This window comes from Amaranthus tricolor, chromosome 11 (genome assembly GCF_026212465.1).
Source record: "Amaranthus tricolor cultivar Red isolate AtriRed21 chromosome 11, ASM2621246v1, whole genome shotgun sequence".
NCBI lineage: Eukaryota > Viridiplantae > Streptophyta > Magnoliopsida > Caryophyllales > Amaranthaceae > Amaranthus > Amaranthus tricolor.
Window position 1 is genome coordinate 3,096,791 of NC_080057.1, and position 16,727 is coordinate 3,113,517.

A 16,727-nucleotide genomic window follows, 5' to 3' on the forward strand; every position below is an offset into this window, starting at 1 on the left:
AATTTCATTTTTACACTTACTTAATAGAAATTATTATTTCTTTTCTATATGAATAAAGTGCGCCTCACCTACAAAATTTCACGCGCCTTTGCCTTGCGCCTAGGCTCCATGGACTTTTTGCGCCTTGCGCGGTTGCGCACTTTAAAATTAAGAATGTAATGGAGTTTTATGACTATAACTTTTCATAAAGAGAAAGTTGAGAAAGGCTTTTCAGTGGGCATTCAGTAATTGTAAAAACCAACTCACAAAATGTAATTCCCCAATATTGCAAGGCTCATTAATAAAAAAGAGCTCTAGTTGTTTTTAATAACCCTCTACGTTTTCTTCTCACCATACTGAAACAGCCCAAACCAGCGTAAACAATATATTATTATTGTCTACAAAGCACAGCGGAAGACTTATAGAAGTCTGGGCTGAATCCGACCTGTGGTTCGATAACCACAGCAACCAATATCAGAGTATTTAAAAACTTTACATAACTGTAATACAATTACTTACAACCCAGTTATAAACTAAATTAATACATTATAAAATATCTATTTTTTTTTATTAAAAGACATGGTTTGTCAAAATATCATTATAAGTTAACCTTCCGAAAACGATGTCCTCGCAATCGCAACACATGACACATAAACGAACAGCACATCCATCCGCACTAAAGATGGCAACCTGAAAGTGGATCTATCCCCTGTAAGAGATAGGTCCTAAAAAAAAAAAACTGTCAACAATTACATTGTTGAGTAATCCAACAAACTACTACATTTGTATACAAGTCATTAACAAACATTTCCAATCAAATTCATTTTTCACTTGGTAATCATTTATAATCAATATTTTATCCAAATCAAAACTCTTTCAAAAGTCCGTTTGGTATCGACATAAATACGGTTATGAACCTTTAGTTCATAACAAATCAAAACGCGGCTATAACTTTACAAGTTAATAGCGTAAATCAAAAGGCGGCTACTACTTTTCAAGTCAATAGCCAAACAATACGGCAAATGACAAATATGATATCATTTGCGAAACAAACAAAACTTTATGTACCAAACGTATTTATTCAAAACTCATATTAAATCAATAAATTTCACAGCACTTTAAAACGTGGGAATATATGGACCGTCAGGAAGTAGGCTTGATCTAAATCCTGAGAACACGGGTGATCGTCATCACCGAAAATACGGTTCTTGCAAGAACGAAACGGGATCGGGGGCTCGAGACCGATCCGAATAACCATTACCTATTATCAAGCTATAGGATTTCACAATAATCCGAATATAAATATCCGTTGCCAATTCCCAAAAACGGACATTTTTCAATGTCGAACATTTCAATATAACACAAAACAATAATTCAATTGATTTTCTTTGAAATCAACAATCATACCTCCTTTTCATAATACAATATTTCAAGACTCGTATTTTATAAATTAGTAACATACAAAACATGCTTTTGTAATCTCATTAAATAAATACAATATTTAAAAGCTCATATATAAAAACATTTGAACATTCAAATACTTGAATTTAATTTTAAAAGATAGGATAGTAGTTTGCTTGTGGATTACCTTCCTACACCATGAATAACAGTCACTAATTAAAATACCAATCAATTCATATGTTCCCAAATTTATACTTGAACCAAACACTCATATTATTCAATTAAGATCCATAACCCAACAATACCAATCCATAAAGGGAAAACAATAAACCTAAGTTAATCTCAATTACTCAATAAATAACCTTAAACCTCCAATTTAATTTATACTTCCTAATTCCACATAATAAATTCCATTTTAGTACCATAACAGTACACTTGTTAGTAATTTGATCATAACTCTCTCATACGAACTCATCTTGGGGTGATTCAAGTGCCTACGTGATCGCGACTCGAAGCTCTACAAATATCATGCAGACAACAGAACCCAAAAACAATCAAAACTATCCCAAAATAACCAAAACAGAAGGTTCTCATTGATTTCATGACAGCTTGCTGGTATGTCATTGTTTTGAACATAACTCTCTCACACAAACTCATTTTGGAGCGATTCAAGTGCCCACGTGTTCGCGACTCGAAGCTCTACAAATCTCATGAAGACACCACAACCCCAAAACGACTCTATTTCAAAAACAGCAATACAAATTCGGACAGAACAAACGGAACCTCATTGTCGATTTTATGACAGTCTACTAGTATTTTGAACATAACTTCCTCATACGAAATCATCTCGAGGCGATTCAAGTGCCCACACGACCGCGACTCAAAGCTCTACAAATCTCAAGCAGACATAAGAACCCAAAAACAATCACAACTAACTCGAAAATGGCCAAAACAGAATGCTCAGTTTTTGAGCTGAAATTTCAATATCCAATACTAAATTTTTATACTAGAAACCATATAACCCACATAACCAATTCTAATCAATACTAAACACAACTAAATTACTAATTAAACTCATATACTCTAATTAAATTCAAGTTCATACCCAAATTGAATCCACATACCAAATTGAATCCACATACCAAACTACTTTAAAACATTCAATTAATACTTAAATAGAGTAGTTTGTGGATTACCTCAATCACCATTGAAGGACCCTTCAACTTTCAATCTTGATGAACTTCAATTTGAGTCACAAAATTCCCAAATCAATTTACAAAATCCTAACATTTAAATTTGAAAACAAAACAACAAAAGAAGGAAAAGTGGTTACCAACAATAAAGGAAGGAGGAGAAGTAGTTGCTGTTGGTGGTGGAGCTCGTGGCTGAGCTTGGTTGTGCCGCCGCTGTGGGTGAGGGGAGTGGAACGTGAGAGAAGAGGGAAGGAGGCAGTGTTGAGAGATTGAAGGAATAAAAGATGAGGATGAAGAAAGAAATGGGGAAGGGGTGTAAGGTGTACTGATTTGGTGTTGTTTTAATATGAGGGAGTAAGGGTATGTCGGTTAGTTTGTGGTAAAATGGTTTTATTTTTAGCTTTGACCTATTAAATTCTATTAAAGTTGTCTCGTCGTAAGACAATTTTATATAAGACATGCTGTAAGGGTACAATAGACGATTTATGAAATAAGTAATTGGTAGTATAAATAAAGATTACATTTAGGAATTTATTTTTCAATACTTTATTTAAATTTATTTTTATAAAGATAAGATAGTAATCAATTAATAAATATAATCAAAATACACTTTTATCGAAGTATTCTTTGTACGAATCTTATACATTAAATAAAATATACCTCTTTCTTGAAAATGTTAACAAATGAAATACTCGAGTCAAGATTATCAAAATAATAATATTATTACTCGAATTAACATACTTAATAACCTCAATCAGCTTAATCACTTATAATTAAGCTTTATTAAATGTAGCCTATTTCATTCTCCCCAACTTAAAATAATTTCGTCCCCGAAATTATACATACACTTCTGATCATCCTTAGTCATAACATATAACTCAAATTTCGTGAAATGAGAACCAAATAAACTTTAGTTACTCCCTAGCTTTGATTCAAGACTTACTATATCTATAAATTTTCGATCATATGAGATGAATTACATATTGGTAACACAACTAACCTCAATTGAATTACTTCAAACCTTTAAATTTGAAACTTCAACCTCGATTTACTTTACGTGATCGTTCACATGTACTTTAAATCAACCACCTTATTTCAAAATCTTTTATACCTTTAATTACATATTTTGTCATTTCAACCTTTGAGATATTGAATCATCAACTTACTTGTTGTTTCCCAATTACAATTAAATTTCTTATTAAAACTCTTATAACTCCCGAGATACTTTGAGATGAATACCTAAAGTTATTTATTGAATCTCGTATTCATTAAAGATATCCACAATCATTTTTCTATCAACTTTTAATAACTAAAAACTCGATCATTGTCAACTTACTTCGAATTATAACATTTATAACCATACTCTTCATTTAACGCTTAAAACTTCAAATTCCATAACAAATTCATCCGAAATAACTTCAATAACCTTTTGACATTCAATTTCGTATTATTTATTTTTTCTAAACCATTATCCTATTATACTCACGTTTTACCATTAATAGTTTGATACAATCCCAAATTTTTTTCTTTAACCTTTAATAATCAAACATTTCCTCACTTACAAAGTCAAAGTTCTCACAATTTAAGTATTCTTTAAACTTCCAATTGATCACTTTTTCCTTAATTCACATTTTATCATCAATAAAACCTTTATAGAGTCCCAAAGTTATCATTCATTCATTAAAAACTGTTGAAAGCTTTCTCAATCATATCCTCAATACGTATAGGCCATTCAATCAAACTTACTACAACATAACTTTAAGTTACTATTAATTGCATTAACATTTGCTTCCTTTCGAAACTTTCTTTAATTAAAATATCTCATCCCATAATTGAACATGTCACAAATACTTTTTCTACATTCTTTATTCCTTTATAGATTTTCAGTCTTAACACACAATTAACGCATAACTTTCAATATTCCCAAAATGTTTCTTTTAAACTCTTTGCATCGAATCATTCTTGCACAATATCATCGCAACTCTCGATAAGTTTGGTCCTCAACTCCTTTTGCCAGTTATCCGAGTAAATATAATATCTTTTGTAAAACAATTTCAAGAATACTTGACTCGAGTATATATATATATATCAAGTTGAAATTTTGAGATCTTTTAAAAACAACTATTTTTTTTTAAACATGACATGTAAATAATCACACAATATTTCACATAAAATCAAGTAAATCCACCAATCAAGATTCAAACGAAAAATTCCTAGATTAACTTTAATATCCTTTAAAACTCCTTTCACCAAACTTCAAAGTTCTAAATTCATAATTCGGACTTAACTCTTGACCTTCGGCATGATTCTTACTAAAAAAGGATTCACAACACGTAAAGAAACTTCAAGATTTCCTTAGCCCATAAAAACGCTACACATCACACATATAACACATAGTCACATTAATACCATTTGATTCTCAAAAGATATACCCTAAGACACGACTACCGCACTCTCTCGAATTTTCGAATTTTCTTTTTTTTTTTTTTTTTTTTCCTTTTTAAAGTTTTGTACTCGAATATGAGGATTCGAGTACTCCAGAAACAACCAAGCTCTGATACCAATTGAAACAGCCCAAACCAGCGTAAACAATATATTATTATTGTCTACAAAGCACAGCGGAAGACTTATAGAAGTCTGGGCTGAATCCGACCTGTGGTTCGATAACCACAGCAACCAATATCAGAGTATTTAAAAACTTTACATAACTGTAATACAATTACTTACAACCCAGTTATAAACTAAATTAATACATTATAAAATATCTATTTTTTTTATTAAAAGACATGGTTTGTCAAAATATCATTATAAGTTAACCTTCCGAAAACGATGTCCTCGCAATCGCAACACATGACACATAAACGAGCAGCACATCCATCCGCACTAAAGATGGCAACCTGAAAGTGGATCTATCCCCTGTAAGAGATAGGTCCTAAAAAAAAACTGTCAACAATTGCATTGTTGAGTAATCCAACAAACTACTACATTTGTATACAAGTCATTAACAAACATTTCCAATCAAATTACTTTTTCACTTGGTAATCATTTATAATCAATATTTTATCCAAATCAAAACTCTTTCAAAAGTCCGTTTGGTATCGACATAAATACGGTTATGAACCTTTAGTTCATAACAAATCAAAACGCGGCTATAACTTTACAAGTTAATAGCGTAAATCAAAAGGCGGCTACTACTTTTCAAGTCAATAGCCAAACAATACGGCAAATGACAAATATGATATCATTTGCGAAACAAACAAAACTTTATGTACCAAACGTATTTATTCAAAACTCATATTAAATCAATAAATTTCACAGCACTTTAAAACGTGGGAATATATGGACCGTCAGGAAGTAGGCTTGATCTAAATCCTGAGAACACGGGTGATCGTCATCACCGAAAATACGGTTCTTGCAAGAACGAAACGGGATCGGGGGCTCGAGACCGATCCGAATAACCATTACCTATTATCAAGCTATAGGATTTCACAATAATCCGAATATAAATATCCGTTGCCAATTCCCAAAAACGGACATTTTTCAATGTCGAACATTTCAATATAACACAAAACAATAATTCAATTGATTTTCTTTGAAATCAACAATCATACCTCCTTTTCATAATACAATATTTCAAGACTCGTATTTTATAAATTAGTAACATACAAAACATGCTTTTGTAATCTCATTAAATAAATACAATATTTAAAAGCTCATATATAAAAACGTATGAACATTCAAATACTTGAATTTAATTTTAAAAGATAGGATAGTAGTTTGCTTGTGGATTACCTTCCTACACCATGAATAACAGTCACTAATTAAAATACCAATCAATTCATATGTTCCCAAATTTATACTTGAACCAAACACTCATATTATTCAATTAAGATCCATAACCCAACAATACCAATCCATAAAGAGAAAACAATAAACCTAAGTTAATCTCAATTACTCAATAAATAACCTTAAACCTCTAATTTAATTTATACTTCCTAATTCCACATAATAAATTCCATTTTAGTACCATAACAGGACACTTGTTAGTAATTTGATCATAACTCTCTCATACGAACTCATCTTGGGGTGATTCAAGTGCCTACGTGATCGCGACTCGAAGCTCTACAAATATCATGCAGACAACAGAACCCAAAAACAATCAAAACTATCCCAAAATAACCAAAACAGAAGGTTCTCATTGATTTCATGACAGCTTGCTGGTATGTCATTGTTTTGAACATAACTCTACACAAACTCATTTTGGAGCGATTCAAGTGCCCACGTGATCGCGACTCGAAGCTCTACAAATCTCATGAAGACACCACAACCCCAAAACGACTCTAACTATTTCAAAAACAGCAATACAAATTCGGACAGAACAAACGGAACCTCATTGTCGATTTTATGACAGTCTACTAGTATTTTGAACATAACTTCCTCATACAAAATCATCTCGAGGCGATTCAAGTGCCCACACGACCGCGACTCAAAGCTCTACAAATCTCAAGCAGACATAAGAACCCAAAAACAATCACAACTAACTCGAAAATGGCCAAAACAGAATGCTCAGTTTTTGAGCTGAAATTTCAATATCCAATACTAAATTTTTATACTAGAAACCATATAACCCACATAACCAATTCTAATCAATACTAAACACAACTCAATTACTAATTAAACTCATATACTCTAATTAAATTCAAGTTCATACCCAAATTGAATCCACATACCAAACTACTTTAAAACATTCAATTAATACTTAAATAGAGTAGTTTGTGGATTACCTCAATCACCATTGAAGGACCCTTCAACTTTCAATCTTGATGAACTTCAATTTGAGTCACAAAATTCCCAAATCAATTTACAAAATCCTAACATTTAAATTTGAAAACAAAACAACAAAAGAAGGAAAAGTGGTTACCAACAATAAAGGAAGGAGGAGAAGTAGTTGCTGTTGGTGGTGGAGCTCGTGGCTGAGCTTGGTTGTGCCGCCGCTGTGGGTGAGGGGAGTGGAACGTGAGAGAAGAGGGAAGGAGGCAGTGTTGAGAGATTGAAGGAATAAAAGATGAGGATGAAGAAAGAAATGGGGAAGGGGTGTAAGGTGTACTGATTTGGTGTTGTTTTAATATGAGGGAGTAAGGGTATGTCGGTTAGTTTGTGGTAAAATGGTTTTATTTTTAGCTTTGAACTATTAAATTCTATTAAAGTCGTCTCGTCGTAATACAATTTTATATAAGACATGCTGTAAGGGTACAATAGACGATTTATGAAATAAGTAATTGGTAGTATAAATAAAGATTACATTTAGGAATTTATTTTTCAATACTTTATTTAAATTTATTTTTATAAAGATAAGATAGTAATCAATTAATAAATATAATCAAAATACACTTTTATCGAAGTATTCTTTGTACGAATCTTATACATTAAATAAAATATACCTCTTTCTTGAAAATGTTAACAAATGAAATACTCGAGTCAAGATTATCAAAATAATAATATTATTACTCGAATTAACATACTTAATAACCTCAATCAGCTTAATCACTTATAATTAAACTTTATTAAATGTAGCCTATTTCACATACTGTTCTAATTTGATATATAAGGCTTTTGGCTAGAAAAAACTTTTATATTTCCTATCTCTTTTGCTTTAGCTGTTTTCACAACTTATGTTAACATAACCTTGGCTTGTATTATATTAACTGAACCCATGTGGTTTTGGCTAATTCATCAACAGTTGTAGTGAAAATTTTACATTAATCATGAGCAACATGCTTGTAGGTCCCAAAACTTCTATCTTCAACAATTGAAAAGGTCTTAAGTTTTAATAGAATTATAAGGAGAAAGTTTTGGTTTGTATAGAAATTTAACATATTCAGCAGTCATTTATTCATATAGGCAATAGGATTTGAGAATGAATTTCCAACCTTTAGGGTATGTGAACAAGTCTTAAATGCCAAAATTTGTTTCACGGTTTTAGTTAAGTTATGGTTGGTTCTGAAACAGCTTGTTAGTGGACAGTTATGAAAGTTGTTCCTCTTTTTCTATATTTATTAGTCTTGACTAAGCTTTCTTCTTGATGATTATGACACAAGGCTTTGTGCATAAAGTCCTATTTAAGGCAATCATATGCCTTCTCAAGGCCAATTTTTATGGCATTTAACCTTTCTTCCCCTTCTTATTTTTAATGAATGATGGATTTTAGAGGCCACACCATAATTACTAAGCTGTGTAGGCAAGAATTTTGGAGATGATCTTTTAAATGGAAGTGCAAAGACTATTTGCTTTGAATTGATTGATGGTGTAAGAAAACTTTTTTTTAAAAAAAAAATGAGTTTGATAATGGAGAAGGGTGATCTTATAGGTCCTCCTTATTGGTGTTCTAGTTTTATTTATTTTTTTTTTTATTTTTTAGAATAAAACTATGGAAACCATCCTAGCCAAGGCCTTTGAAAGGGCCTATGAAAAAGTTAGCCCTAGAAGGGCCTAAAAGAAATTTTAATCGAAAATTTTGGAGCTTATTTTACAATTTAGAGGTGAATAGGGTGGAGGAGGTAGTTAAGAAGGATTCACCTATTTTAGATAGGTGAATCAACTTTAGATGATTTTAAAGTGAACAATTTTGAGTTTTCATCTCCCCTCTTGCATGCAACTTTCCAACTAATAAAGCTCCTTTGGGATAAAATTGAGATATAGACTCCTCCAATCCCAAAGATATTGATTCTTCGGAATTCAATGTGGTTTGGAGGCAGTTTATTTTAGCTTTCAAAGATATTGTATTCTAGTAATCAACCTCTTCCTTTTTTGGAAAGATGTTTGAAGAAAAGTCTTTAGCTCATTGAGAGATATTAGAACCCAAATTGGATAATTTGATGTAGAAAGGGTTGGTGGAGGAGGCCTAACTATAGGACACCAAAGAGTGGAAGGAGTTAAGGTTTTAATTTGAAAGATTTTAGAAGAGAGGGAAGGATACGGCAATGGTCCTAAGAGGCCCTAAGAAGATTAGTGACATTAGTGTGAGGCCAAGATTTATCAAAGTGAATTTAATTTATTTAATTTTAAAATTCCACATCAACTAAAACCCTATTTATATTAGAGTACATGAAGCAAAGGTAATACATCAATGAGCTTTTATCAGAATACCACCAAACTTATGATCAAGATTTAAGTAAAATCTTTATTACTGACATACAATCAAATAATGCATGAAGATCTTCCCACATAGGACGCCTACTATGGAAATTAGTGCCAGCATAAATACCTGAAAAGAAATATCCGTTAATGGCATAAAAATGCTTGATGTGCAAGGAAAAATCAACCCTTGCTAAATCCCATAAGAAAACTAGGTATAAGAAGTTTTCCCCTTTTTTCTAGGATATTCTTCATATCTAGTGATAGCCATGGAGCTCTATATAGGTCTCATTTATTTTCTAGCAAAAGGGGGTTACATCCTGACTAAGAAGTTAGGCATTAAGGCTTGAATTTCCACTCTAATCTTTTTATAGATTGATAATTTGACTTGGTATTTCTGCTTTAATGATGTAATTGAGTAAAGATTCAATCAATCAATCAAAGCCTTAATCCCATAAGTGGGGTTGGCTACATGAACCAAATTTGATTATTCCATGTAATCATCAACACAGATCTTCCTCCTCCATCCCTTACGATCCAATGCCTCCTCCTCATGTAAATTCAAATACTTCATATCCTTCCTAACTCCTTCCAACCAAGTCATTTTCGGTCTCCCTCTTCCTCGTTTAACTCCTCCACGATCCTATTCCTCCACTTTTCTTACCAGTGCACCCTCTGGTCTCTGTCTTACCTGCGCAAACCAACGCAAAAGATTCTTCCTTAGTTTGTCTGCAATGCCTGCTACACCTACCTTCTTGCGAATAACCTTATTTTTGATTCTATCTCCCAATAATGATTAAAGTTTGATATTATATAAAACTTGCTAATGGTTTTTTTATTTATAGAAGTTAGTAGGTTTAGCCTACAAATCTCTAATTAGTGACTCGGGGTCACAACTCCCTAATTAGTGACTCGGGGTCACAATTCCCTAATTAGTGACTCGAGGTTACAACTCCCTAATTAGTGACTCCGGGTCACAACTCTCTAATTGTTACATGGACTCAGATAGAAGGATCTGACACTGGTACGGATCCTTGTCGGACACATTAATCTCGAAATTTTAGGACAAGGGGACGAGTTTTAGTGTCTGACACATTAATCTCGAAATTTTAGGACACGGGGACGAGTTTTGGATACGGGTATGGGGAGATGACATTAATGTATAATAACTTATAATTTTAATTTTTTTAGTGAAGGAAATTTAACAAAACATATTTAATTAGTTAACTAAAAATGAAATACTCTTACTTATATGATATATTACTTTGTAGTGTAATCCGACACAAGGAATACAAGTATTACAATAAGACTACATTAAAAATAGAAATTTGAAATGAGATATCGGAGTGTGGGTCCACACAATAAAAAAAAGAAAAAAAAAGTTATTTGGGGTCTAGTGTCAATTTGTCAAACATTTAATTTCGGCCATAATATTTTTATTCCTCTCTCCTATACCCCCTCTTTTCTCTTATAAAATTTGAACGGTCTTCATCTTCAAGCTGCTTCACTCTCTGCCATTTTTGATGCTTCAAGAACTTGAAGCTCAAGTTGTCAATTAAAACTGGAATACCCCGTATTTTATACGTATTTCTAATTTAAATAGAGTATTTCCTAAAGTATTTAAATAATTTTAAATGAATTATTTACGATTTTCATGAACTTAAAAAGAATGATTTTGATAAAAAGTATATTTTAATAATTAAATAATCTTGAAAATATTTTATTTCATGATTTAAAGATATTGGGGCATATCATTTCATAAAAGATAATTTTTAAAGTCAATGGTTTTTATGGAAAGTCAAAACTACAAGTTTGATTAGGAAAGGGATCATTAAGAATAGTAATGGAATTTTAAATAAGGAGGGATATTGAGAAGGGGTATAAATACCCATCATATGCCTAGGGTGGCGTGCACCAAAAGGGAAATTCTCTCTCTCCTCTTATTACCTTTTCTCCTTAATTTTTCCCCTTCCCCTTTATTTTTAATCACATTTTAATCAAGTTAAGATTCTAACTCGTCCGATTTTTACAAAAAAAATAGTGTTTTTCGTGTGTAAACAACGTTTTAATCAAAATTCACCACCTTTGGTAGTGTGCATTACCCTCTCATGGCAAAATTCAGCCTCTAAATATGATTTTCGAGCAGTTTTTGATTGTTAACAAAGGTTAATGATTTAATATAAATTTTCAGATTTAGTTTTTAATTAAAAAGCCCTAAATTGTAAACCCTAGGTTTCTAAATTAATGAATATTGATGGAATTGGATTGTGGGTTGTTTAAACTATTGAAATTTAATGTTTTTAAACATAATTACATCAATTTTCATGGTTTAACAAACCTGGAATTTTTATGGCTATAACTAGGGTTCTTGAAAGGATTTTTAATTACCCATTAATTGGGAATAAAAGTAAGGGTTTTAAATAGAATTTCAGATTATTTTAGAGGGTTTATGAGTGATTTAAAGAGGGTATATATTGCTGAAAATTTGTGTTGGAGAGGTATTAATACTTCTTTATAATTTTGGTTTGTAGGAGACTTCCAAGTGAGTGATTTTAATTAGTCGTGACGATTCTGAGATCATATTCAAGGTAGGTTCGCGTACTTGATAATGCTTAACTGTATGAAAGCATGCTAGGCTTTGTTTAATTAATTCCAAGTAGTATCATGATAGGTGTTGGAAGGAATGTGTTGATTGGATTGATGTTGGTGAGTGATTGTGATGTATGAATTGTTCATGATCAGTTGGTGATTAGAATTAATTATATTGACATGTTGGATATGAACCACACTTTTATTATTGTCATGTTAGAGAGCATGTTTAAATGTTTAATTTGGTTTGGAATATATTATACGAATTTATATTTGACCATAACTTTTACTGGGAGTACAGGACAGTGTAATTTCCTTTTTATTATTTATTATGCGCAGGACGTCCAGTCACTTCATGTGATATTTGCCTATCCAGTTAGCTCTCGGTGTAGTTTACCTCAATTTATTGAGGCAGGTAGTTGGTTGGAAACCCGTTCGATGCGTAATCAGATTAAATGAACATTAGTATTTGTCTAGGTGTTGAGTGTCTTGTATGCTTGTGAACAGGTGCAACAAGGTAAGTTGTGTGTTGATAGGATGAAAGCATGTAGTGTGTTTTATTACGCTTATGTACTCAGCATTGCTGATTGTGTGTTTGCATGTTAGTTTGGCCTTGTCTTTAGCTTGGCCCTACGACGACCCATTCTGAATGGCGAGTAATGGGGACAAGTAGAGAGGAGCTTTTCAAGTGATGAAGCATTTGCATGATGGGGATGAGTGAAGAGTGAATCATGCTTAGTTCCTATAGGAATGTGATGTGTTTAATTGTTTTGATTGTTATTTATTTTATTATACTCATGAGACTAACGCAAAGGTTTTAACATTTATTTGGTTTTAAGGGCCTACGATGGTTCCAAGTTATAGGATGACTTTGTTTGACTTTGTTTGATTTCGTTTGAATTTTTAAAAGTTGACTTGTTTTAAATGGTTTTTAAAAAGTAGTCTTCCGCTGTGTGTCTTCGATATTTTCCTTAGCCGTTTTCACGGTGGCGGTAATGTCTTAGATTTTCCTATTTCGTATTTTAAAAAGGGCAAAACAGGTATTTAAAGAAAAGGAATTTCTAGGGTGTTACAAAAAATCCTGTGTCTAAGTTCATTCAGGCGGGCCGTAGCTGGATTTTGTATCCGAGTCGGTGTCGTGTCGACACGAGTAAGTGACGATTTTTGCCAAGTCCATGTAACAGAGGTCATAACTCTCTAATTTCATGTCACAACTCGCTAATTAGTGAGGTGAGGTCACAACTCTCTAATTAGTGAGTAAGAGGTCACAACTTTGTACTCTCTAATTAGTGAGTTAGAGGTCACAACTCTAATTAGTGAGTAGGGGTCACAACTCTCTAATTAGTGAGTTAGAGGTCATAACTCTCTAATTAGTGAGTTAGAGGTCGCAACTCTCTAATTAGTGAGTCACTAACTCTAAAGGATTCACTCATGCGTACCTTCTTCATTCTTCCTTCTCTTTATTTATACTAAGGATAAAGATTATTAACCTAATAATACTAGATTTCCCAAATTGCCCCTTCTAAGGTTAGTCTAATACATTATCGGCCCCTAAAACTTCCACGTTGTCCTTAAGGTGGATTATATTGCACTTGTTTCTCAGCGACCACCTGATCTCTAAAAATTGAGAAAGGAAAAAAATTGGATTTAAAGAGTGGGCTTAAAAAATGATAAAAAATGTGGAAATTGGCTCTTAAAATTCAAGGCAGTATGGCTGAGTTTCATAATTGCTGTTAGATGCCTAACGTGGCCCCAAAATTAAAAGATAATTGGAATAAGATAAAATGGGCTTGAAGTTTGTTGGCTGATGAGTGGCGTTTACGCCCCCATTTCACCCTTTTTCACTAGTGAATTCCCCTTATTTGTCACTTGTTTGTACCTCTTCTTATCGTTTTTACCTTTAGTTTAGTTACTTTTGCTCTTTCTCGTGTTTTTGCTTTTCTTTTATCTTTTCTTTTGCTTTTTACCCTTTATTTGTTCGCTTTGATAGCTCCTAGCACTCGTGAACAGAATTGGAATTGCTAAGCAGAGCCGAAGTTGTTAGAGTTGCTTATTCTAAGGAAAGGAGATGCAAAAGGGGAGAGGGCGCGCTGCCATAGCAAGCCGCGGGTGCGGACAAGTGTGCTAAATTATAAGATTACAATTTAATTCCTCCAAATTATGTGCTCAATCCCTAAATTATAAACCATTATCATTGTCGCTCCCTCCATTGTTGCCATCGCGGCGTGCCCTCATCTCCGCCTATGGTCAAATGGGGTCATGTTGGAATTGTTGATTTAGGAAGAAGTCGAGGTCGAGGAAGAAGATTATGGTGGTGGTGGCAAAAAATCGAGCTTCGTTGAGGAGTTTGGTAAGGGAGAATGGCGGAGGTCAGATTGATGGTTAAGTGGTGGAGAAAGAAGCAGATTGTATGGTTGTGTTTAATTCAATTTAAATTAGGAGAAGATGAAGAACCAATGTTGGTTTTGGGAGAGATAAGGAATCGTGAGGAGATGGGGTACTGCAGAGGAGAGAGAGGGGGTTTCTTGTTTGAAGAAATGAAATCCTACTTTTGTTAACCCTACCCGAGACTTAATTATTTTAGTGGGTAAGGTACTCGACCCGAAAAATTATAAAATAATTTCCAAATACCTGTCGAGGAATTTTACGAGTCATCAGGTCAAGTGGGTCGGGTTTTTTTTTAACACCCTTATATTTCGGGATTGATTCTCCTGCCTAAATCGGAGTGTTGTATCTTTCATGAAAACTGATTGCACATTTTCCCATTGCGCCTCCACAAGTTGTAACCAAAGCGAACATTCAACATTAGGAGCATATTGCTTAGACAAGGGATATACCACCCTCTTTGGTGGATCCAGGCTTACCACTTTTGATAAGCTTTCCCCACTTCTTTACTTCAGACTTTTTTATCTGTTCAAACCACAAAGTGTCTACCAAGGACGTAATGCCTCTATTTTTCTATGGCAAACACAATGGCCATCATAAATAGGCTTACTTCGTGCTCTCATGCCTAATATTTTGCTAAATATGCCACTGTTTCGTTTTCTTGTATTCCCTCCATGTTTTAATAAGTGTTACACTTTGACCGACACATAGTTTTAGGCAATTAAATTGACTTAAATAAAATAAGAAGTAAGTGGGGGTAGTTGGGTATTAAAATATTGTAAAATAAAGGTAGTGGGGTTAATAGTTTATTGAAAAGTAATGAATATGAGAGGAAAGAAATAATAAAAAGTAATAGTGGGTTTTGGTGGGAACCATGAAAAGAGAGATATAATATTAAAATGTAGTTTTTTGCCAAAAAAAAGAAGTGTAACACTTATTAGAACACGGCCGCATTTGGGAAGTGTAACACTTATTAAAACACGAAGGGAGTAACAAAACTGCACCCAAGCTATGACCCTAAGGCATCGATTTCACCACAAAAGGAAGATAATAAACAAAACAGGCGTGGCGAAGATGAGAGCCTGACAATGGCTTACATCAGAGTTCATGTTGTTGTTTCGGTCCACCAATAGCAGTCCTTGCCTAACTCATGAGGTCAATGGTTGGAGTATAAGTCCGTACCCTACTAAGGCTCAGAAACTCGTTCAGCTTCTTAATGCTAGTGGGTGTAGGCATCCACTTCTACCTGAGCAACAGCGAAATCACATGCCCCAAGTATACTACTCTTTCTTTTCCCACTCGCATTGTTGAAGTAAACATATAGCTTAAGGGTAGCAAGTGTCTCCAAAACTTGCTTTAAATAAGTTTTATGCGATAATATTTGAAAATATAATCGAAGAGATGAAGAGTATAAGGTCAAATTTTAGTACGAAAAGTTGCGGGAACATTGGTAAGCCCAAAAGACATCAAAAACTCGTAATGTCCTTCATGCGTCCAGGATGACATAATTCCTCATGAGCCCAAGTTTGATAAAGATCGTCAACCACATAATTCATCCAACAATTAATTAACTACGAGGATGGGAAACTTATTAGGGATTGTATCCTTATTAAGTGTTGTATAGTCTACACATAAACACCAAGAGCGACCCTTCTTTTTTACCAAAAGTATCGGGCTAGAATATGCAATTGTGGAGGATTGAATGATATGTGGGTATTAGTATCGATACAACCTAAAGCTCACTCTTCAAAATTCTCCATATATGATTATATTTTTCTACAACTATTTCAATATGACCTATGAAATACAAGTTCTGCCTAGGTGAGGGTCTTCTCCCAAAGTCACTGTGTCACCACTTAATTGAAATTTTAGATTCTGGGTTTTCCAATTGGAAGTAATTGTTCCGAGTTTTCGAGGACCATATGCTCAATTAAGGAAGACAATGGGTCTGGGTCTTAAAATTTTAAACCTGATGGATTTGGGTCTAAGTGCAATGGATCGGGTCTGAGTTTCCACTACTACATTTTTTATCTTATCCAACGACAA

At 33.3% G+C, this 16,727-nt stretch overlaps 1 long non-coding RNA gene across 1 annotated transcript; it reads right to left on the reverse strand.

Moving 5' to 3' along the window:
• Nucleotides 1-351: 351 nt before the first annotated feature.
• LOC130827104 (uncharacterized) lies at nucleotides 352-7,753 on the reverse strand. Its single transcript, XR_009047159.1, has 5 exons — nucleotides 7,495-7,753; nucleotides 7,358-7,401; nucleotides 2,714-5,505; nucleotides 2,577-2,620; nucleotides 352-704 (listed from the first exon to the last, which is right to left on the reverse strand). It is a non-coding gene; the product is annotated as an uncharacterized LOC130827104 (long non-coding RNA).
• Between the last annotated feature and the right edge of the window lie 8,974 nt (nucleotides 7,754-16,727).